Below are 23,233 nucleotides of genomic sequence, written 5' to 3' on the forward strand. Positions count from 1 at the left end.
GTCGAATTATTTTCCTCTAAGCTTGTTATTTAAACTGGATGGCTTTGTTTGTTTGTTTGGTTAAATGTATTTTTTTTACTCTGCCTGGAACTCCCTGGAGTCCATCCAAGAAACAATGGGCATTTTTTAAAAAAATGTTTTCCAAAGGTCACTCTTTTTTAATCAACTCACTTTTTCTGTAATAATGGTATGACATTTTTTTGCCCTGTTTGTGATCAATGAGCATGAATATTTTAGATAGAAATCTCACACACTTAACTATCTGTCTAAATGTTGCTGTTACAGTTCTGTGGAGAGGTTGGAAAGGGGATTCTGAACATCCAGAATTGCCATTCACTTCTTATTGTCTGGTGGCTATACAGCCTTTTCTATGATACATACCTAGGGATGCTAGTTCAGGTGAAAATGGCAAGATGCTATGTTTTCATTTTCTCTTCAATGGAAATTTTCACAACAATTTCTAAATATATGCATGTTCTCTGCCTAGTCTAGGCAATAACTGGGTTCATGTTTTTCAGATAGCTAGTTACAGATGATGACTTTAACTAAGAGCAGAGATTTAATAAATAAAACTTGATATAATCTTACTTATTGATAAAGAACAGGTGGAGCTGCAGCTTACCATGCAGCCTACTTCAGTTGTCTCTGTCAGTGCAGGTTGTACCAAGCAAAAACCAAACTGACCTACCTAAAAATTTTTGAATGTAATGTTTAGGTGTATCTTTCTAGCAGCTGTTCTTTATGTTTTCTTTGGACAGATATCATGGTAAAGAAATAGTTTATTATCACTTCGAAGCATACTGTAGCATATTTCATTCTTTAACTCTCTGTCTCTGGGTCTCTGTCTTGTGCAAAAATGATTAAGGAAACGGAACTAGACATCTTGTCCCACTTATAATTTTAAAACATGCAAGTGCTGAAGGTTATATCTGTTGGTCTTGTACAGTTTTCCTGCCCTTGTTTTCAAATTTCAATTTTGAAGAATAATTGTCTGATAGTACTGATGTCCATACTTAAACTAGCTATTTTAGGAGTTGTTCTAAATTTTCTGATAGGGTATTTCCCCTCTCCCCATAAAAGTAAACACTAGTGTTTGTATTGGAAAACGCCTCATTCATACCTCTTTAGCAGTAATGTCCCCAAATAGCAATTGCACTTCTGGAAAAAACAAACTTGGGTCAGATGGGTTTATGTTTCATGGGATATATGGACATATTTTTTAAAGTGCAATTCATGAGGCATAAGTGTGATGCTTTAAATAGATTGTCAGGAAGAAGAAGTAATATTTAATGCAGATCTACCAAATATAATATTCTTTAGTAGCATCAATATCCCTTAAGGCAAACACCTGAAAAGGCAGAGAGCACCATAACACCAAGATAAATGTTGTGAGTCAGATATAAGGCAAAATATAATACAAGGAAATAGAGAGATATTTCATGTCAAAAATTATTGTTCTAGTTTTCATTTTCTTTCCAAGTATCTAATGAGGCATTGGACTTTTCTAATATTAAGTCCTTTTTTCCTGTAATTACTTTTAAAACTTTGTTAAATCTTTAGTTTTATTCCAAAAATAATTAGGAATACAAATGAAAGTATTAAGACTCATTTTCTTTATTATGCAAAAATGTAGTGATCAGATACTGAAGCAAAACACAGCCACAGAAGGGAAAATAATTCTAAGTAATCATTTGAAGTATGACTTTATAATTCTATATAAGAATATGATCACATGTATGTTGGAATTTGGTATTCTGAAATTATAAAAATTGTAAAGCTCTCTGTGAAACCAAATATTTTTTATAATCATTGACAAGAGATTTATAATCAGATAATTTTATTAAACCCTCTGAGATAATCACTATGATTTATGGAAGGTATTATGACAACATCCCTACTGCAGTAAAGCTATAACCTAGATTTAATTTCATTAAAATGGATTTCGTGTTTACCAACCACACAATGGAGTCTGCTCAGTATATTGCTTCACAGTTAAAAAACCTACAGCAACAGTGGTAACTGGCAAAACCTGTTTTACAGAAAGGCAAAAAATACTTGACATCAGTCAAACCTGGATGAAGAATTGATTTAACCTCTGACTTCAACAGGAGCTGAATTTGGGTATGGCTGTGAGGTACACTGAATATGATTGATAGAATTAGAAAATCTAACTGAGCAGTTAGGTTTGATAAGCACTCATGAGAGTTTCACAGTTTTGTGGACTGTCTAAACAAAGACAGATTCTCACAGCTATTACATCTTAATTTCTACTGTACTGTTATGTCTGCAGTTGAAGTGTCATTCAGTGTCCAGGATGTTAAATAAGGGACAAATTTCTTCTTTCAGTGGCTGTTAAGACAAAGAAGTGCCACGTGCTGGACAGTACAGCAGCTCTGACCATTTGAGACTAGGCGAGGATGGGTTTACTTGTGTGATGCCATCAGCACTTGCTCAGCTTTCTCTTGAAGTTTATCAGTACTGAAATGATTCTTGTTCTCTGACGATATTCCTTTGCCATTTAATATTTAACTAATTTGTCTCCTTTTCCCCCCACATTTCCCACAGAAAGGTTTCTCTTCCCCACATTTGAAAAGTGCTCCATCTGCCCAACTTGAAGGTCAAGAGATTTTTTTTTTTTATTTGGCCACACCTAGCAAACCAAGGGTAACAGGCTGGTATAACTGCTTTCTGGGAGTCATGTTTCCCTCCACAGCTTCTTAACATCATGTTGCCTTTTCTGTGCTTTAAGGAAATAATGAGTCATTGCCTCAATAATACCGAACTCAAACTTTTACATGAGTTTGACTTGTGATCACAAATTGCCCTAATATCAATATTAACCCCAGGGATTATCATAGCCGTAAATGGAGCATTTGTAGTTTGGATTAAGGATTTGTTGGGAGAAGAGGGATTGAGACTGTATTTCTTCTTGAATATGGAAGCAGTATATTTCTCTTCACTAACAGTGGTAACCAGTAATTACAGCCTTTTCTCAGTCTCTTGCCACAGGGGAACGAACTGCTGCTATCTCAAGGGAGGCTGAGCTGCTACTGGCTGGTGCCGTTTAACACTTACTATTCTCCTTTGAACCTGTTTGTGAACTCCTCCTACTTCCCTGTGTCTGTTTCTTTGCTTTCCCTGATAAATATGTTCCTGAAATGCCCTTTAAAGTAAGTTTAGATATCTGTGCAAATAACATGATTTAAACACCTGAAGAAGACTAGCAAATGTAAATCTTTAGTTCAAGAGTCTAACTGCAACAAGTCCTTCCTCCTCCCCATAACTGGATGCGCTTTATTACAACTGCATATAATAGGTGTTTAATTTTTAACTTGTTTCTTTCTAACGCACAATTGAGATTACAGATGACTATTTCTTAAATATACCACACGAAACAATAGTCTTACCTTTAAGAGTGATCTCTTTTAACTCAGAAATACCAGGCTTCCTGCATTGTGCCAAGAACTGTGTAGATTATCTAGAACACCAAAGGAAAAAAAAAAAAAAAAAAGCTTTTACTTTCTATAAACAGAATATATATTTTCTAAATGATGCTTCTTATTAATATTGCTGTACAGCTATATTGTTCTCAGTCTTTCTTATGCCAAAGAATGAAAATTTAACTAGTGTTGATTTTTACTGGCAGATGAGAGTTCCTGTTGTGTGTATATGTTAGTAAATGCATCTGAGAAAAGAAGTGGCATTTCTGTGAGCATATACGTATGTGAATACCTTAGTTTTGCATATTACTGGCAGAAAAATCTTGAGCATTGTTTAAAATTACTTTAGTACCCAAAGCATGAGATGTTTACATGTTCATCCAGTCCTTACATACTTTGGATGCTGAAAGCAATACACTCCTCATGTTTTGGATGGATGTTTCCTAATCACATTTAATTTGTTTAATTCCTATTTCTTCTCTTAATTATGTCATCTCTAAAATTGGACCATCTGCTATTCTTTGCAAGTACTACAGTTGCCATTTCCCCAGGACAGACTCGCCACTTAAACAAAACTCTTCTTTTCCCCTCAGCTATATTCTTTTGCTTAACAGTTACTTCCCAGCACCCATCATTTTAAAACAGACACCAAGTCAAAGGAATAAAATAGGATATGTCAGATCAGCTCATCTTGAAGATCTTTTATATTATACTGGGTACAGGCATATTCACATACTGGTTTGAAAATCCTTTGTTTATTCTTGTGTATGGTTTTTCTTCCTGTGTGGTTGTTGTAAAGGGATCCACATAATGGGCATATGGAATGAGAGGAAATACCAGTCTAATCATACATTCTACCTCTAAAATCAGAGCAAAACCAGCCTTTTAAAGTGACATTATTTTCAAAATATAGTTTTATTCCACTATTTAGAAGGCTGATTTACAGGACCCGAAGAAATTAGATCTATGCTGGAAAGTCCTAAAGAAAATGTAATGGTACAATATAAGGATTAATTGTGGAAGTAATCATGTTAGTTTTCTAATTATTCAAATCTTAATTACAACTGTGTTGGCCCAATTAGTTCAAAACACAAGGCTAATGTTAGGGTTGGGTGGATACTCAGCATCTGTGCATAAGTAAGAGGCATCTGTTGCCAAGTGGTGGAGTGATGGAAAGTGTCTACTCACCAGCTGTGAAGTCAACAAAGCTCTTAAAAAAACAAATTTGAGCCAACAAAATGATTTAGCACACTTTGGGGAGTGTAAAGCTTATTGCACATGTATACTTTAGCTAGCTGTTGTCACCTAGTGGGACTGAAATCTAGAGCAACTATGCACATTTAAGTCTTTGCCTGCTTTTTTAACAATGCCTTGCCTGTCAGGGATCTGCAGAGGGAATTTGGCAGTGATGTTTCTGCCTGTCAGTGCTGCAGAGGGTTGGGTTTGTTTTTTTTCGTGTTTTTTTGTTTGTTTGTTTGTTGTTTTTTTTTTCTTGAGCAAATTAGAGAACAAAATATTGCTAAACTGTTCAGAATAAGGTGGTTACAGCATTTTGTAAGTATTACATACAGGAAAAAAAAAAAAAAAGTATGGAAAATAGGGGAATATTAAGAGGAATGTCTTATTTTAAGCATTGGCTTTTCTTTCCTAACACCAGTTTCCCCATTCTCTACAATTCTGTAGGGAAAAATGGCTGTATTAAATATCACTTGTACCTTGTCCATTGTTTATTGCTATCAATTTCAGAAAGACAGGATTTTTATGATTCTGCATGTTGATACTGATTTTAGTAATTTCTAGTATCACCTGCAGAGATTGAGGATATTAATAGTGTTGCTAACTTTACAATGGTGCGTTTAATATTTATGCATTATTAACATTTAATGGTAATGTGTAAACTTTACTGAAAGATAATCAATTGGCAGCAAGAACAAAAGAAGAAGGTGAACATTAAAACCTAAGACAGAATTATACTGAACACTTAATGCATTCACTTTTGACCTAGTTCTGAATTTTATGGATCTTTTGGCAGTGACTTCATTTGCATTACTTTCAAGTTTTTATTTATTCACATTTCACAAAGTACAGATGGAGGAGTGTTTAGATTCATTGTAGTCTGATAATGTTAATTTACATGAGATACATAGAGTTTAGCACTGTACTGCAGTGTAACAGAAAATGAGCTCAACTTTTAGTATTGCTTTCACAAGATTTTTTTCAGTTACATTAAAATAAAATTAAACAGTTACGAGGCATTTCTAGCATACTGGATCCGGGTTTCCTTATTCGTAAATTACAAGGAGAGAAAGCCTTTGATTTCTTAGCTGTTTGAGCAAATAGCCCTTTTTAGGTTTTACACTTTAATACAGAGTCTTTTGCTTTAAAAAATTTGTCTATGCCTGTAGGGCAATATTTGATCTATCCTATTAAGCAGCACCCTGATTGGACCAAAGAAGCTAAGCAATTCATCCCATCTCTATAAAAATACACATAAATAAACACGATTAATTTTTAGCAGGTGTAATGAAGTGTAAACATTAAGTTGTAAACTGAGGACTATGGTGACTTGGAAAGCACCTTTTCTATAGTCACATTTTATTTAGGTGTTTCAATATCTTCACGTTTCATAGTCACAGGGCAATTTAATCATTTCTCCACATTATATTGCACTTTGTGTATAAATGTTTGTGTAGCAATATAATGATATAGACAAGTGTAGTACAGTAAGTTTAGTAAGATTACCTGACCAATTTTACTTACGATTGTGAGAATTCAACAGAAGTCTCTGGAAAATCTAAAGCTGCCACCTCCACCAGTGAGTCACCACTGTCATGAGCCTGATTATAGTATTTCTGTAAGTGGGAAAGAGAAGCAGCATAGGGATACACACAACAATTAGTTATATGTTCTTTAGTATTTTGGCTTTTGGGCTTTGTGTCACAGTTTTGGCTGTATTTCGCCTGTAAAATGTTCTTTCCTTTTAAATCACACCAACAATGTGAATAGCTCGTGTATACTTTAACTAAACAACTTACCCATTCAAGTGGGCTGCCTCAGCTGTAAGACATGAACTCAGAAGTGATAAAGCATGGCACTGCTTCAGTAAAATGGAATAAGAAATCATTTTGACAGAACTTAGATCTCGGTCTGGGCTGTTGAATGGGTTTGGTTGTGGGATTTATTATTCTTCTCCCCCCACCTTTCCTTTCAAGGTCAATGTTCTTTATTTTGTGTAGAGTACATTTTACATGACAGTACAAGGAATAAATGCAGGCTGACTGGGTTAATGTTTTGGGGGTCAAAATGGACTCTTGAATGCAGCAAAACAGCACCTGAGAAATGGCGTTCACAGTAACCCCATAAAGGCAAATGGTGACTGAATGTCAGATGGCCAGATCTTTACTAGGGACTCATTATGAATGATATTGAAAGTAAATATTTCAGCTTATCAGTAAGTAAAGGAAATATTTCCCCTATCTTTTGTTTAACTCCCTTGACTGCATGTAATTAGAGATGAGTGGAAGTTGTTGCTGTGATGTTAGAATGTTTGAGAACTGATTGTCATTTTTTGGATCTGCAGACACCTTTAAAATAGCAGAAGTATTCCAGCAATTAGCACTAGGAATAATACAGTTTTTCTGTTCATTGCCCATCCTATCCTTTGCTAATGCAGGAAACAGATAAAGGTGAGTAGCAATGATTATTTTGAAGATGACTTGACAGTTGCCTATGATAAGAACAAATTTTTAAAATGTCTAATCATTAATCATGTAGATGACTGGCTATAGAGTGTCTGTAAGACTGGTTCATCTCTTTTGAAGCTCTCTTGGGGCCTGGAAAAAAGCAAACCTGTGCATCTCTGATCACAAAGGGAGATAATATTTCCTTTGCTGCTGTTCCATTCTACATACTAGAACAATGGTAAAGCCTCAGTCACATGCGAACCAGGCTGGAATAACTCTGTCTAACCCCCTGCCCTGTACAACTTCCTGTGACACATAGTTGTACATAAATTATGTTGCCACATTTGTGGGTAAAATTGTGCCAAGCTAGAGCTTGTCTTAAAATCTAACACCTTATGTTCAATGTGTATCAACTATTTTATATTTTTCTTTGCAATAAAAGACTCATGTTCAGCTAAAACTAATGAGGTAAAATAGAATAGACAGAGCATTTAATCTATCTCATGTAAGAAAGATGGTATTTCTTGAAATCCTTTGTTCCAAAACCAAAGGATTGCGCTCTCATAATTTTACTTTGTTATGTTCAAATTGTCATTTCTTTGAAAACTTTCTCTATGAAAACCACCTGGGTCACATTAGCAGTTGCGGTTTGAAAGTGCACCTTGAACCTGCATACAGCATGTAAACTCTTCTTTTAAGTAAATGCAATATATCATGTCTCAAACATACCAACTAAATCAAGTTACTTCAGTGAGGTTATTCTAGAATATTATTAGTTACCATAAGAACTGATACTGACATTATCTAATAGAATCACATCAGCATTTTTTGCTGTTTCAGGTTATTGTTGCTATTATCATGTAAATGAAAGAAATTATAAAGGTCATATGCCTAGGTGTCTACTCATGTTGCTGTTTATATCTCATCACTACAAGCTATTCACATGGAGGTCAATGACACGTTTGCTGGGACAATTCCTTAAATAACTTTAATCAACTGTACTGACTTTAGAGAAACAATCAAATTTTACAGTATGCTGAAGAAAAAGAATATCAAATCTCAATTCAGTGAAACATCTGTCATATTGATTTCAGTGGTACTGGATCAAGATCCAATACTCTGTTTTTCAAAAGGGAAAGAATACAGAAACAAGTCTTTGTAGTATATCTTGACAGCATCTCACCTAATGTTATGTTCATCAATGTTGCAATCACTCCTTTGAAGCAAAAGCAATCATAAGAAAACAGCTATGGATTCTTGAAAATGTAAAGGTATCAGGAGACTCTGTGTGCCTTTTGTTTATGACATATGTTGTCTTGTATTGTTCTGTTTTTTCCACCGACAACTTTAAGTCATCAGCCGCAATGCAGAAAGCATGAAGCTTTTAATGTAAAATATCGTTTTCCAGGGAGAAACAAAATGATGCTAACTGTGGCAAGAGTAATATGCAGCTATGTTAATCAGCGTACTTTTTTGCGTCAGTTAACTTCAACTTCTACAATGTGTGATCACTAAGAAGGAGCTGGTTTTATAGTGTCCTGCACCAAAGTTCAGTAGCCATGTAATTCTTATGTAACCTGTATTAAAATAGTGAAGGTGAACAGAAAACTTAAAGGTCAGGTAGTGATTTACCCAGTAGGCTAGGATGAAGACAATACAGACCTGTCACCCTGTATGCCATACCCCAGCAAAGATTCTCTTTGGAGTTTTGCTTTGGTGAGTTGTTTTCCTCCAGTCTCCTTCAGGACAGGAACAAGTCTCCCTGAGACACATTATATTCCAGAAGACATGAGGAAGCAGGCACTATTCTTGCCTGTACAAAAATCAAGGATGACAGTTGTTCTGAACATAGTGTGAAGGATACTGGTGGTTCTTTTTATACTCCTATAACTTTCTGTATATGAAGTCAAGACTCTTCCTCCTAACTGCACTACTATACCTGCATTAACTTTTAAGAACTTGATTTAATTTGTGAAGCTGTTATTGTAAGAGAAATTTTTAACCTTCTTTCAAGGAGTCTTATAAAAATAACATACTGGACATAAATATGTTTATTCCACAGTTCCTATAAACATTCATTTTTGTAACTTAATTTAAAGAAATACTTTACTGATATTGCAAATCAAATGGTTTATATAATGCTTGTGGTAATAGCTAGCCATAACTTTATTTGTGTTGTTATTAATACAAGCCCTTATTATTCATAGTATCTTTTCAGTTTCTAGCTTCTCCTACTTGCTTAAAGTAACTTTAAGTTCATATGAATTATAGGGAATTCCTATTGGTTGTTCTAAATTGCCCATAAGGATTCTGTTTGAATTGTAAACTGAATGTAAGTACTATACTACCAGCTGGATTTTCTTCTGTGTATTTAGGTCTAATTCAAGTCCCAGTGATGTGAATCAGAGTTTTCTTACTGACTTCCCTGTGAGGTGGATTGAGCCCTTAGGCATTCCTTCCAACTCTGGTTCTCTAACCACTAATGCAGCAACTAGGAAGAACTAAAGCATATCTCATTTATTAACCTCTTTAACAACATGCAGGGGGAGTAACTGCAAATGTATCATTGAAGAGCAAGGAGATAGTAATTACATCTCATGGTTCCCCCTTTTGTAATTAAAAAAAAAAAAAAACAACAAACAAATTCTGTGTGAGAAAAACTTGTAAATAATCTGGCATTATTCCTCTGCTAATTTTGTATGAAATTCTATACAGTAAATTAGCAGTCATCATAATAGATAAATAGAAAAAAATAAGGTACAAATCCATACTCTTTTATACTACCCACCTTTAAGTCTTTCTGAATTTCAGACCTGCTAAACTTGAAATCCCACAATGTTCCCTTATATTGATGTAACAGAAACTTTGTCATCTTAATAATTCCTGTCAGTACTGATGTTCTTTCTTCTTGCTGAGACTGAGGGAGAAAGAGATGAGTAAGATTCTTAATGAAATGACTGTGTATGTCACTTCCATGCAGACTGCTCAAACTCTGTCTTCCAGATAGCCAGAAAATGATTCACACTTAACCTCAAGAGCAGAATCCTGTGAGAAATACGTAGTTGAAAAGAAAAATTGGGAAAAGTAGGGTATTATGCTGGTTGTTATTTTTAGCAATTATCAAATGCAAATTTCCTTAGTGCATTTAAACTTTAAAAATTCATTTCTAACTTGCCACCATGGATCAACCATTCTTAAGAAACATAAAATAAAAAGGCTATATGAAGCAACTAGTTCAGTAGCTGCCTTTCAGTGTTTCAGATGATAGTGATGGGGTTTAAGTGATTTTTGTATACATTAAAGAGGTGTATTTGAAGTGCTGTATGATGGTATTTTCAGGGAAAGCCTGAATCTCTTAGTCTGATAACAGAATTCACTACTTATGTCGCAGTTATATTTGGAAAACCATTACCAAAAATGAGAATACTGAAAGCTGAAACATCCTATGAAATTGGTGATGATTCAGTTCAGGCTTAGAAAGGCAAACAAAGTTCTATGAACCACCATCCCCATACCTCTGTGACTTTACTCAAGGCATCTGCTGTATTCCCATATATTTCTTTTTCAAGGAATATACAAAGGAAAACAAAAATCATTATTTTTCTTTTATTCACCAGTCAAACTGGATTCATTAATCAACTTCTCACATTATTTCAGTGAAGCAGAAGGAGGATCAGACCCTCATCCCAAAAGCTTTTGAGATTTATAGGCTTTCATAAAGGAAAGGTTAAGGAAAAAAAAAAAAAAAGTAGTTGGACTCTCTTTCTGAAACTTGTTGTAATGATTGCCCATAGAGTTTTGGAACAATTCATCTAAAAAAGAGACTGGAAAGGAAACAAAAAGCTTGTTTTGCATTAGAAATTACATATAATTTCTTCCAACTGCCTTTTAGATTGAGAATTCAGGAACTTAGAGCTTTCCAGTGCTTAATAGGGAGTTTCTGTTAGAAGTATCTCAAAATGAACAAGTCAGGACAGCTAAGATGTCAAGAGAAGATGTGCTGCTGTGAAAAGTATGGACTGAAATGCTGCCTTTCCCTGAAAATAACTTTGAGCATTTGGAGTCCAAACAGGTCTCTGAGACCAACTCTGAATAGAAGCCAAGTTTTTAGGCTGGCCAGATGTTTCAGAATTTTCTATTTGACTTTTCTGATTCCTGAATTTGGCAGGTTTTTTTTTTTTTCATGTAGAAGTGTAGCTGCATAAAAGAGCTAATCAAGAACACATCCAAGCCTTTCCTAAGCAAGACAAAATGTATGAGCTTGTAAGCATTGTGTGGGGATGTTGTCACCAAGTGCAGGACCCAGCACTTAGCCTTGTTGAACCTCAAACAACCAGCCACAGCCCATTGATCCAGCCTGCCCCAATCCCTCTGTAGACCCTTTCTACCGTCAGGCAGATCAACACTTCTGCCCAACTTGGTGTCATCTGCAGACTTACTGAAGGTGTACTCAATATCCTTGTCCAGATCATTGATAAAGCTATTAAAGAGAACTGGCCCCAAAAACAAGCCCTGAGGAACACCACTTGTGAACAGCTGCCAACTGGATTTAACTCCATTCACCACAGCTCTGTGGGCCCAGCCATCCAGCCTGTTTTTACCCAGGAAGGAGCACACCCATCCAAGCCACGAGCAGCCAGTTTCTCCAGGAGAATGCAGTGGGAAATGGTGTCAAAGGCTTTATGAAAGTCCAAATAAACAACATCCTCAGCCTTTCCATCATTCATTAAGTGGGTCACCTTGTCATAGAATGAGATGAGGTTAGTCAAGCAGGACCTGCCTTTCATAAACCCATGCTGACTGGGCTTGATTTTGTGCTGCGTGATAGCATGCAGGATGATCTGCTCCATAATCTTCCCCATCACCAAGGTCCGACTGACAGGCCTGCAGTTTCCCAGATCCTCCTTCTGGCCCTTCTTGTAGATGGGAGTCACATTTGCTAACTGCCAGTCATCTGGGACCTCTTCGATTCTCCAGGCTTGCTGATAAATGATATAAAGTGTCTTGGTGAGCACTTCTGCCAGCTCCATCCGTACCATGGGGTGGATCCCATTTGCCTCACAGATCTTTGTGTGTCTGAGTGGTGTAGCAGTTTGATAAACATTTCCCCTTGGATTATGGGGGCAGTGTTCTGCTCCCAATCCCTGTCTTCCAGCTCAGGGGGCTGGGTACCTTAAGAACAATTGGTATTACCATTAAAGACTGAAGCAAAGAAGGCATTAAGTACCTTAGCCTCTTTCTCAGCCTTTGACACTATGTTTGCACCCTCATCCAATAAAGGATGGTGTTTCTCCTAGCTCTGATTTTGTTGTTAAAGTATTTATAAAAACATTTTTTGTCTTTTTCCATAGTAGCCAGATTAAGTTCTAGTTGGGCTTCTAATTTTCTCTGTGCATAACCTGATGACATCCCTGTAGTCATCCTGAATTGTTTGCCCCTTCTTCAAAGGTCAGAACCCTAGAAATTCTATGTATTCATGCACAGTTAACAAGAGACATGGTAAGCAGTTACCTGGCAGTTAGCAGTTTCTATCAGAGGTATGATAGGTATTGGTAGCAATTGAGTTACAGTTCACTACCAAGCCTCTCTTACATTGAGATGAAAGATTCTGAATTTTTTTCAATTAGTATCAACAGATCTTTGTGTGGATATGCTTGTGTGTGTCTAACTGTTCTTGAATAGCAAATGCTATTAAATATTAAATAGAAAAAGATCTAGTGATGTATAGATCAGAAGATAGCAGATATAGTAGATCACTTAAACATGAATGTGTTCAAATGTAAATTTAGAAAGTTATTTACATCAGAAATAGTTTCATTATGTTATTTTATCCATAATTGATTTAACTGAAATTGGTGAAGAGTTTTTCATATATGAAATTAATGGGTTTAGTTTTCATGATTAATAGGTGTATAATTTTTCATAAACTATTACTTCTGCTGGTGGTGTGAGATATTTAGGATCTTTAATAAAAAAAAAATTCCAAACATATTTAAACATGTGATTAATGGTGATGGGTACAGTAAAACTACTGACATGCTTAATTTAAAGCAACATGTAAGTGATTTGCTAGTAAGAAGTCATGAGAGGACATGGAACTGCATAGTTTTCTGGTTCACTATTTTGAATTAAAGCAGCTCTCAAAAAAACATGTTCTCTGTTGAAAGACAAAAAAAAAAGGTCTAAACAGATTTCCTTTTCTGTCTTACGCTATCACAGCATGGCTCCAGTAGGTGATGAGTAGCTGCACCTTTGAAGTCTGTTTTATATCTCTGAGAACCAAATACCTCTTTGCATTAGTGCTTCTGTATTTACTGGTTTTGTCTTTTTCTTCATAAAAGTTACAGTAAATTAGCCTGTGTAAAATAGCTGTAAAATTCAAGACAAAAATGACCAAAGTCATAAAATTAAAGGGCACTCTAATTTCTGATATTTTACGTTATTTGCTATAGAAAGGAGCAGCTGGAAAAGACAATGAATATGCAGAATATCAAGGCAAAATTTTGGCTAAGATTTCAGACAGTTATTTTTTTGCCAGCCTGACTGAATTTAACTTAATTTACTTAAGACCATCATAAATCTATGTACCAAATTGCAATTCTAGGCTGTGCATTTTTCACTGTACACTGGGGGCATGAACTCATGTGTCTACAGTTTTTGAGGGGCATATTAATTACTCAGTAATAGATTTCTGGAGAGAGTGGAAAAAGATCCAAGACCCAGAAGGTTTTAACCCTTTTTTTTTTCCATTATCTTTGGCAGGTGCTATTGTGGCTCTGTGCCATGTGATAGTGGCTCTCTGACCCCAAAGTCTTTCTCAGGCCCTCACAAGCTCCTTTAAACTTCATTAGACATCGATTTTGTAGAGGTGCTTCCAGCTTCCTGAAGACAAAGTCCATAATTTTAGATTAGTTTACAAGTAGATATAAAGTTTTTCAAATGGTGATAGAAAGACAAAAGGAAAAGTTGTATGGGACATGTTTCCTTTGCATCAAGTATGAGAGAGGCTCAGTCAGTTCTTTATGTGTGTGAGAGTATTTAATTGATTTACTTAAGCCATGATGATTAAGGCATTGATAGAAATTGATGGGAAAGGAATAAGTCTCATCCCAGAATTTAGAAAATTATAATCATTAGTTTTGCCATGATGTGAATTCTCTGTGGAGAGGCTGCAATGTTTATGAACTTTTTGGTGTCGTATGTTTTCCACTCAGTGAACAGTTTTTGTTCTCATTCAGATTCTACCATTGGACTGCTTGTTAATTTTAAGATATATCTATACACTTGGATTGTAACCACAATATTTTTTTTTTCACTTTCTTGATTGAATTGTGGTTTTTTTTTTTTAAATTTTCATCAGGTAACTCTGCTACTTCTATTGTCTTAATAATTTTTACACAGTTATGGATAAATTAAATTACAGAGGGATGGTCACAACCCTAAATCATTTACAGAGTGGTGTAAATAAAAGAGATGGAAACGAAACTATAAGTAAAATTCCATGGATTATTACCCATGTGTATTTTTATAAAAATATTTTTTAAAGTCTTCGTTACAATAGGAATTCACAAAAAAATGAATGCACCCAGAAACGTTTCTTAAAGTTTTAGAAAACATAATTTACTGACCAGATGAAGGCCTTCTTGACAGTGACTTTCTAAAGGTATAAAAATAAAAAAAATACTTTGTACTTTATTTGAATCAATAGAGCACAATCCAAACCAAGTTGTTCAGAGAGGGACAATTATTTTTTTTTTTTTTTTTTTTTTTTTTTTTTAAGTAATCACTGTTGGATCCTATTCAAATTGCTCCTTCTACAATAGACAACCATTTTTTAGATCTATTCTATAACAAATACACAGTGCTGGGGAAGGGAGTTATAGTGACATCTCTCTCTCTTTAACAGTTTTACGTAAGACAGGAGCACACTGGAAAGAAAATACACAGTTCTGTGTGCAGAATTTTCTGCTTAATAGGCCTGTGATTACACACCTGGTCAGTAAATATTGAACGTTCTCTTGGTTGTTTTTATTTGCTTCTGTTTCTGCAGAACAGAATAGGAACTTAGTTTTTACCTTGCCGTAGTGCTAAGTCCTTTAATAACTCAACTAAAAGATGGAATCCAGATGAAGCACTAGAAAGATTAGGGTTTTTTTTAATTTAGAAGTTGTTGCTGGCAGTGAGATTTTCACTCCAAAGAATTTTAATCTTGATTTATTGGAGATCTGTTTTAATTGTCCTGAGAACTAAACATTGTGATACTCCTCTCGCTGAGCCCAGAGTTACTGTGTAAACAGATACAATTTGAAAATACCACTTGGATACAACAGGATAAGTCTTGAATACTTCTAGTTCAGGAAGGTTGGTAGAATGTTGGGCAGATGTGTTGAATTGGATCTGGAAAGGAAATAAAAGCATATTAGAAGTTACTTTGATACCCTGAGATTAATTTATTTGTGCATAGATTTTATTTGGATATTATCTGAGTTTATTTAACTTCCCAAATATATAACATGATATCCAACTGGGATCAGTTTTCAGGATTTGACAATTTGAGTTCTTTATTCTCACTTAAGATAAGCTATGGAGTCCTTTTAGTGACTACACACTTGTTTGCCCCTCATACTCTCAGACTCATGTAAATAAGTTCTTATCTCATAAATATTACATGAATTTAGGTAGCAATAAAGTATGATTAACTTAGAAAACTCATAACAACCTTTTATGACTTTTGTAAATTGTGTAATACATCTGTAATAATAATAATAATAATAATAATAATGTGCTAATAATTTACCAAGTATCGTCTCTGATGCATATACTTAGCTCCACTATCCGCACTCTGCAACGTTTTTAAACAAGTTAGTCCAAACAGATATCTCATAGGAATTTATCCTATTACTTGTCTTTAAGATTTAATATGAATCTCAGTATTGACTTTACAAAAACTATTTTCTCATGATGAAATCAGTGGTGCAATGTGTTGTCTGCCTTAAAAAAATACAGTCTTTACCATGATGAAAAAGATGCTCAGTACTGTAATTCTCTTTTTCATCTTGCTTATTATGATTTTGGTGGAATGGTACGTTTTGAATAAATAATTAATTAATGTGTGTATATGTAAGAAGACAATGCACCCTTCTGTGAAATACATGTGTTAATTGCCTTTATAATGTGCGTTCTGCCACATGCTTATGATTCCTTTCATAAATTCTCCTAAGACTGTGACTTATATTGCAAATCTCCAAGTGTGTGGCATTTTATACATACACGGCATAGTGTTTATGATTACGTTTGTATTTATACCATTTCTCTCTCTACCTTTGCTCACTGAGATATTGAGAGTGATGCAACATAGTGGGGTGGAAGAATGCAGCTTTCTGGGTGGACGGGTCCCTTTTCTGTCACTCAGTGGGGTAAAAATATCATCTCTTGATACTGAAGCATTGTGTATCTATGTCAGTTACTGGTTAGATCCTGCTGGCCTCATGCAGAATTCAGTAGGAAAATGTCTTCGTTCTTTGTGGGAACGAGGTAGAAAAAATGTAAGGTGAGGTTATTTTTAGAACTCTTTAAGCTTTTTATACATTTTTAGTTGCTTTCGGACTGGCTAATTGTGGGGTGTAGTACAAGGTTACACAGACCTTTATGATGACCTTATTATGATGACATCAGATGACCTGTACAAGTTACTCATGTCTTCACATGGAACCACAAAAAGCATAAGAGAATAGCCAAAAGCTCTTTTAAAAACTAGAACTTGTGTTTGTCAAATAGATGGTTTGAAGGCCACTAATGAAAAACCTTGAAGGAAAGACTAAGAAAAAGGCCTAATCACAGCTATGGATCATCATCTTCCAAATGGGTCTGCACCACTGGTCTCTTTTAGATACACATTTTTACAGGTGCATGTTCTTGTCCTTCACCTGAGATACATGTTTTCAATTTGGGGAGTTTTTTCGAGCATTTTCTCTGAGAAAAAAAATTCTTCATTTATCTGTTTGTACGTTCTTTTAATTGTAGAAACAGTCAGTGTCTTCGCTTTTATGCATCTCAAAAATAAGTCTGATCTCTGTGGAGCAGGACTGATGGAAATCAGTTAGGAAAATGATTAGCAGTAAAAAATGAAGCAGTGGAAAGAGAGCATATCCAACATAAAAGTGAAGGTTTGGTCTTGAGACTAAAACTAATTTTCAAATGGAGGTCAGAGTATCGTATGATTTTCCCTGAACGAGTCTTTGGTCTCACCTTGTACGGTGTTTTTTTTGTTTTGTTTTATTTGTGCATTGGTTTTATTTGTGTAATGCATTTAAATAATTTTTCTTGATGTATGTTTTGTTTGAATAAACATACTTACTGAGCTTAGTGTGAGGTTGCTGTGAGGTTAGGAGGTAATGCAAATTTTGAAGCTTCACTAGCAATATAAGTTTACTGACCTGTGTTTAATAAACAAGAGCAGTGATTTATTACAACAGACCTCAGTGATAGCTGTAGGACTTTTTTAATGATAGGGATTCAATGCAAAATCATGCTTCTGGCATTCAGCAGTCACTGTCTGCCCTGATTTGCTTTTGCGAGGTCACTCAATATCACTGTGACTCCTATTCACCAGGGGACAAGGACCCTGAGAATAATATTCCTGACTAATATTTTGATATTCTTCTGTTTCAAAATTCTCAGCCTACACAGGTGATCCTGTAATGTAAAGTGAAAACCTCAAGCGTGTTGACTCACCAACCACACAAGCATGCTACAAAATTATGCATTAGCTCACACTGATTAAAATTGGTCTCATCTAAACAAATTAAGGGGTCTGATCTCTCATCCATATGCATGAGTAATTATCATTAATGCTAATGGAGGGTGTGTGCATACATGGATGGGAGAACAGACATCTGAGGCTGACTGTTCAGTTTGATTTATTTTCTACAATGGCAACAAAACATTTAGTGTTAGGTGCTTCAATAATTTAGAGAAAGATCAAAGAGGAGAAAGGTCAATAATATAAAAAGTAATGTAAAGATAAAAAGTACCTTTTCTTGTATGGTACTCTGTGATAAACATAAAACAATGTATCCTATCTCTTGAAAGCTGGAGGCAAGTAGTATATTTTACCTGCTACTGGCTTTTTATAGTAGCTACTAACAAATTCAGATTTATATGCCTGTGTTTTCAGACAGAAGTAAGGAGAACACCAAAAGCAATAATGTTACAAAGTTTCATCCTCACAAAACAGTGAAACGTTGATTTGTATTGAATCTCTTAATTCCATTTTGGTAATTTTACAAACTAGAAATACCATTTACTGTATTTGAGCATGTGCCTGTGCTATAATACATACAGCATATCAGCTGCAGTGTCATCTAAAGAACTCCTGTGATTTAGTCATTTGATATTTAATTAAATGTTCTCAGAACACACTCTGTCAAAACATTTTAAATATTTGTATAATACTGTAAAAATAGTGTTGTGCATATGTTATCAGACAGTAGGAGCTTAATTAGCATTCTTAACAGCCTGAGCTATGCTGGGATAGGGAAGGAGGTTCACAGTACAAGTTCTGAGGCCTCAAGGGAGTTTGTTTTCTGGGTGCAGGGTCTTTAAAACGAGTACCACTCGTGAGAGAGACTGGTCTGGGTCATTTGAATTCTGAGAATTGCTAAGTAAGAATTGATTGATTCATGAGTACTGAAACAGACCAATCGCAGACTTTTGGCAATGCTGGCACTAGGTAGCTGCTCTAGGTGCAGTGGAAACCTTGGAAAGCTCAGGATCTCTTCTGGCCCAGACATTCCTTGATGGAAGGCTGCAAAAAATGACTATGTGCATCTCTATTCCTCTCCTAGGTACGATGCAAAGGGTCTCTGGGTATGCTGCTGGCCATCTAAGCTTAGCATCTTAGTGGAAAACTAAACCACTGGGTATGATGGGGGCTTACAGAACTGAATATTTTCGATTAGTTGTCATAGGTGAGGTAGCCAGAGGGACAGAACCATACTGCTTAGTGGCATATAATACAAAATGTATTTATAAGGAGAATGGAATCTCTTGTGCAAGGATGTTCTCCATGAGGGGCTATGGTTTTCTCTGTTTGTTGCTTTCTAACATACCTGTTTGTTATAAACAATCAGTAGCTTCATTGATCACATCACCCCAGGGCAATTTCTTTTACTTTCTCCATAGCTAAAGCCATTTGGACGTTGTTATGTGGGTTACTATCACCTCCTGGCTTCCTGCTCCAAATGTGTTACCTGAGCACAAATTTGTTAGGAGTTCATCTATGTTTCTATGTTTCTTTTCTGTGCATACCTAATCATTAGAGCAGGTCAGGTGTAGCCCAGAGCTTTGGGTGAAATCCCTCCATAACAATTATCTCTGCTTGGTTTGTTTTCATAGCACATACAACCGTCACATAACAGTTCAGGCTGGTCACTGGACAGATGTAGTCAAGGTCTCAGTTACTTTAGTGGTACTTTCAGGTACGCTTTACCCTTTGGCAATTACCATGCCTTGGGAGCATACTCTGAACTTGCCAATGAGGGAGTGGAATCTTTCATGTGTTTTGGATTAGAAAGATACATGATGAAGTGATACGTCTCCACTTCCCTGCTTCCTTTAATTTAGCCCAGCTTGTATCTTTAATAAAAATATATAATTTGTTATACAGCATCACAAGAGTCATCTAGACAATTTTTGAAAGGTTTTGGATGTTGGGTTCCTCATTAAGATTAGGGACAGAGTCATTTTGTTTGTCTTGCATTAGTCTACAAAGGTGCCAACTCCCATGAATTAACAAAAGTAATAACTGTGTTTGAGTGGCAGTGGAGCCTTTGAAAGAGAGTTCTGTTCTGTACAGTGCTTCATGGTCACTTGAGGAGGTCACTGTCAATCTTAATCACTTAAAAAACTGAAGTTAGCACTTGTGCAGTAAGAGGCAAATAATACGGCTTTGAAACATAGTCAATAATTGCTTCGATAGTGCATTACCCAAAAACGAATTAGCTGCTTTTCTAGAGTAGTTTAGAATGTGTTCTGCCGTAAGAAAGCAAAATAAAAGGAAACCTTGTATGAAATAGGCCTAAAATAGAAGATGCCTAAGGCTCTTTTTACATTGTGAAAAGTATAAGCAGAACAGATGTGTAGCAAAAAAAAAGTAGTTTTTTAAATTTTATTTTTATTTTTTTAAATCAGACCTATGTGGTAAAGCATCAGAAAAGTTAATATGGTATCACTTTTTGCAAATATATACAGCGATAAATACTGACAAAGTTCCATATAGAAATTGCTTTTCATGTGTATTATTTTTACTTAAGTACACACATAACAGAAAATATTTTCCTGGCTAACTAAAATGAATAAAGAATCTTTTAAACAGTTACTTCCAGCAGTGTGTTGGAAGGCATAAGAACAGTAGAGCTCCTTAAAAAGTTCAGTACTTTGGAAAGTGCTCACATGAAGGGATGTTAATACCATGTTAGGAAATTTAGTTAGAAAAAAACACTGATTAAAATTGCAGTTTTTATACTGTGTATGTCTTGCGAATGTGTTTAGACTTGGTTGTGGCTTAGAGCATCTTTAAAGCCATTGAGGTTCATCAAGAACTAGAATGACACAGATAAAGAGTGAAAGAGTTTTGTTGTACAAGGTCAGCCAGTCCCTGACTTTTGGAGCAGAGGAAGGGAGTTCCCAAAGTAATTAATGCATAAAAATTATAAGAAGAGGAATTATTTATATGAAGAAGAGACATGAGGTACTTCCATTTGCTTTGTAAATGAGACATGTGCTGTGCTGCTGAATGCCAGGCATGGAACACCACAGCTCCTGTCCCAGGGACATCTCAGGAGCATTTCCTCTGGTTAAATATGCATACCAGGCTGGTGGGTTGTCAACATCTTCCCTCACTTTCTACTTTAGGGCCGTTTTTAGGTAGTTCCATCTCTGTGCTATTGTATTCCTGAAGGCTGCCTGTAGCCGGCTTCTGCAGATTTCTATTTAGGATTAAGGAAAGGCTATGATGGAGCTGGTTTTGTCTGGGAATTACAGGGCAGAAGAGACTTAAAGCTAAGTTAGACTGTAAAGACACATATGAGTCCTTTTCCTGCTGCCTTGCTGGCGAAAAAAAGTAAAACAAACACAAAAACAACAAACAAAACTAAAACTACTCTTCATGTGTTTAGGCTATAATGGTTTATTTTTCTTTTGATTATGTAAATCTTCTGTGCTTCTCATATTCTAATTCTCTTCTCAAACATTTATCTATATACTGTGGAAACCTGTCTTCCAGGAATTTAACTCAGAAAATCTGCAAATGTGCGGTAGATTCTAGAGAAATACAATTCTTATCCAACTACTCGTATGATTTATTAAAACTACATCCCTTAATCTTATATCTTTAAAAACATGCATGCTTCATTAATTGACCAAAATAAATCAGTAACAAAAATGTAGCTTTTGCAATTTTCCTTTAATAAGGAGAAAACGAGGACAAACAAAAACAGAATGAGAGAGGTTCATATGGGAGATGATAAATTGATCTTTTTTGAGATAGAACCTGAGGACTGCATTTCTGTTGAATGCTGGTGCATTTGAGTATTTGTGCCTGTACATAAAGAACATGCTGCTAACGAGATGAGTTACAGAATGTTTTGTAGTCATTCTTATGCATCCACAGAAATGTGAGATGACATTGAAGAATATCAGAAACTCAAGAATACAACATTTAGAGTTGGTTGTATTCAAATGAAGATGGATGCTTAGATCAATATGAAGGCTTGTGACAGGCTTAATAATTGGTTATACTTTTAATTGAGAGTAAGCCTTTAGAAAGACAGGAGAGAGGGTTTTCAGATTATTTTTTTTTTCTGGACTATATAATATATATACTGGTTTAGATTTGATTGAAATGTTATCATTTCCTAATCTTGCATTAATGCTTTAATTACTATTCTGCAATCAGATCCATTAATCCCTTTTGCTCACATAGAAGCAGATAAGCTGCAGCCTTATTATGGGTAGTACAAAAAGTGTTTGTGCAAACTTCTTTTGCGGAATTATTATCATTTGGCTATAATATTTTTGAAGGTGTAATTTTTCTGTAAGCCTTCTCCCTCTCAGTTATACTTAGTGAGGTAAAGAAAATTTTTTCATAGATGTAGTTAAGGTTAGAGGTGTTCATTAGCAGCTGAATTTCCTGCTGCTTCAGTGATGGCAATAGGATGAGCTTTTTAAATGGTAGGGTTATTTTTCATTCAGCATTATTCCTTTAGCTCTTTATATATATAAAAAATCCCACAAAAATAGCACTGAACAGAATAATTCGACCTATGATTGGCACACAGTCTAGGATCCAATATGTATCTTTCTTTTCCTCAGTCTAAAAGGTACTTCATTGTGACAATGTCATTTTTAATATCCAGTTCTTTTTAAGTGATATAATTTGGATTGCCTACATTCAGGCACTTAAGTATTTATAAAAGAAGTACTTAATCATATAATTCTTTGGTATGCTATTTGAAAAAGGTGGACAAGACAACTTTTGTAGATCAGAATGTTATATAAAGTTTGAAGGGAAATCTGAACTCTTCAGACAAAGTTCAAAGCTATATTAGGATATAATTAACATGAATTTATGAAAGAGGTAGCCTTCACAATAATATTATGGGTGATTTTTTTACTTGAAACTAGGTTTATAATTGACAGTGTGGTTCAAATAGCTAAATCCTTTCAGTGATTTCGATTACTTTGATGGGTGATTGTTTTCCCTAGTTTCAGGAAGAGAGAAAATAAGAGAGATGTTTTTAGTTCTTACCAACTATTCTGTTTGATTATTTTGGTTTCTGAGAAAAAGCAAAAACTTGCACTTCAGCTTTTAAAAATTTCTTTGGGTTTTTTTTTAATAGATTTTATGACCTATTTGAAGTACTGTGATGCTTGAAAGATTTTTTTAAAAATGATTCTTCATGAGGTATGTGAAACTGTTTTGCCATATGAGAAGTCAAGAGTCTCCCAGTGGTATAGTGAGTTATGATCTTATATATATCAGGCAGGGATGGAGACCAGACTTTGAAAGGGGAAGGGAAGGGAAGGGAAGGGAAGGGAAGGGAAGGGAAG

General features: G+C 35.3%; 1 protein-coding gene across 3 annotated transcripts in view; it reads left to right on the forward strand.

Moving 5' to 3' along the window:
- Positions 1 to 23,233, forward strand: part of CDH12 (cadherin 12) — a 393,880-nt gene that overhangs the window by 167,053 nt on the left and 203,594 nt on the right. Inside the window, exon 2 of one of the 3 annotated variants that reach the window (XM_026843109.1) lies at positions 23,023 to 23,087. The exons of the other annotated variants lie outside the window; for them this stretch is intronic. The gene's annotated coding sequence lies outside the window, so the exon portion shown is untranslated. The remainder of the gene's footprint in view (positions 1 to 23,022; positions 23,088 to 23,233) is intronic. 3 annotated transcript variants of the gene reach the window in all.

Source organism: Athene cunicularia, assembly GCF_003259725.1.
Source record: "Athene cunicularia isolate RWA chromosome 2 unlocalized genomic scaffold, athCun1 chr2_part1, whole genome shotgun sequence".
Lineage (NCBI taxonomy): Eukaryota > Metazoa > Chordata > Aves > Strigiformes > Strigidae > Athene > Athene cunicularia.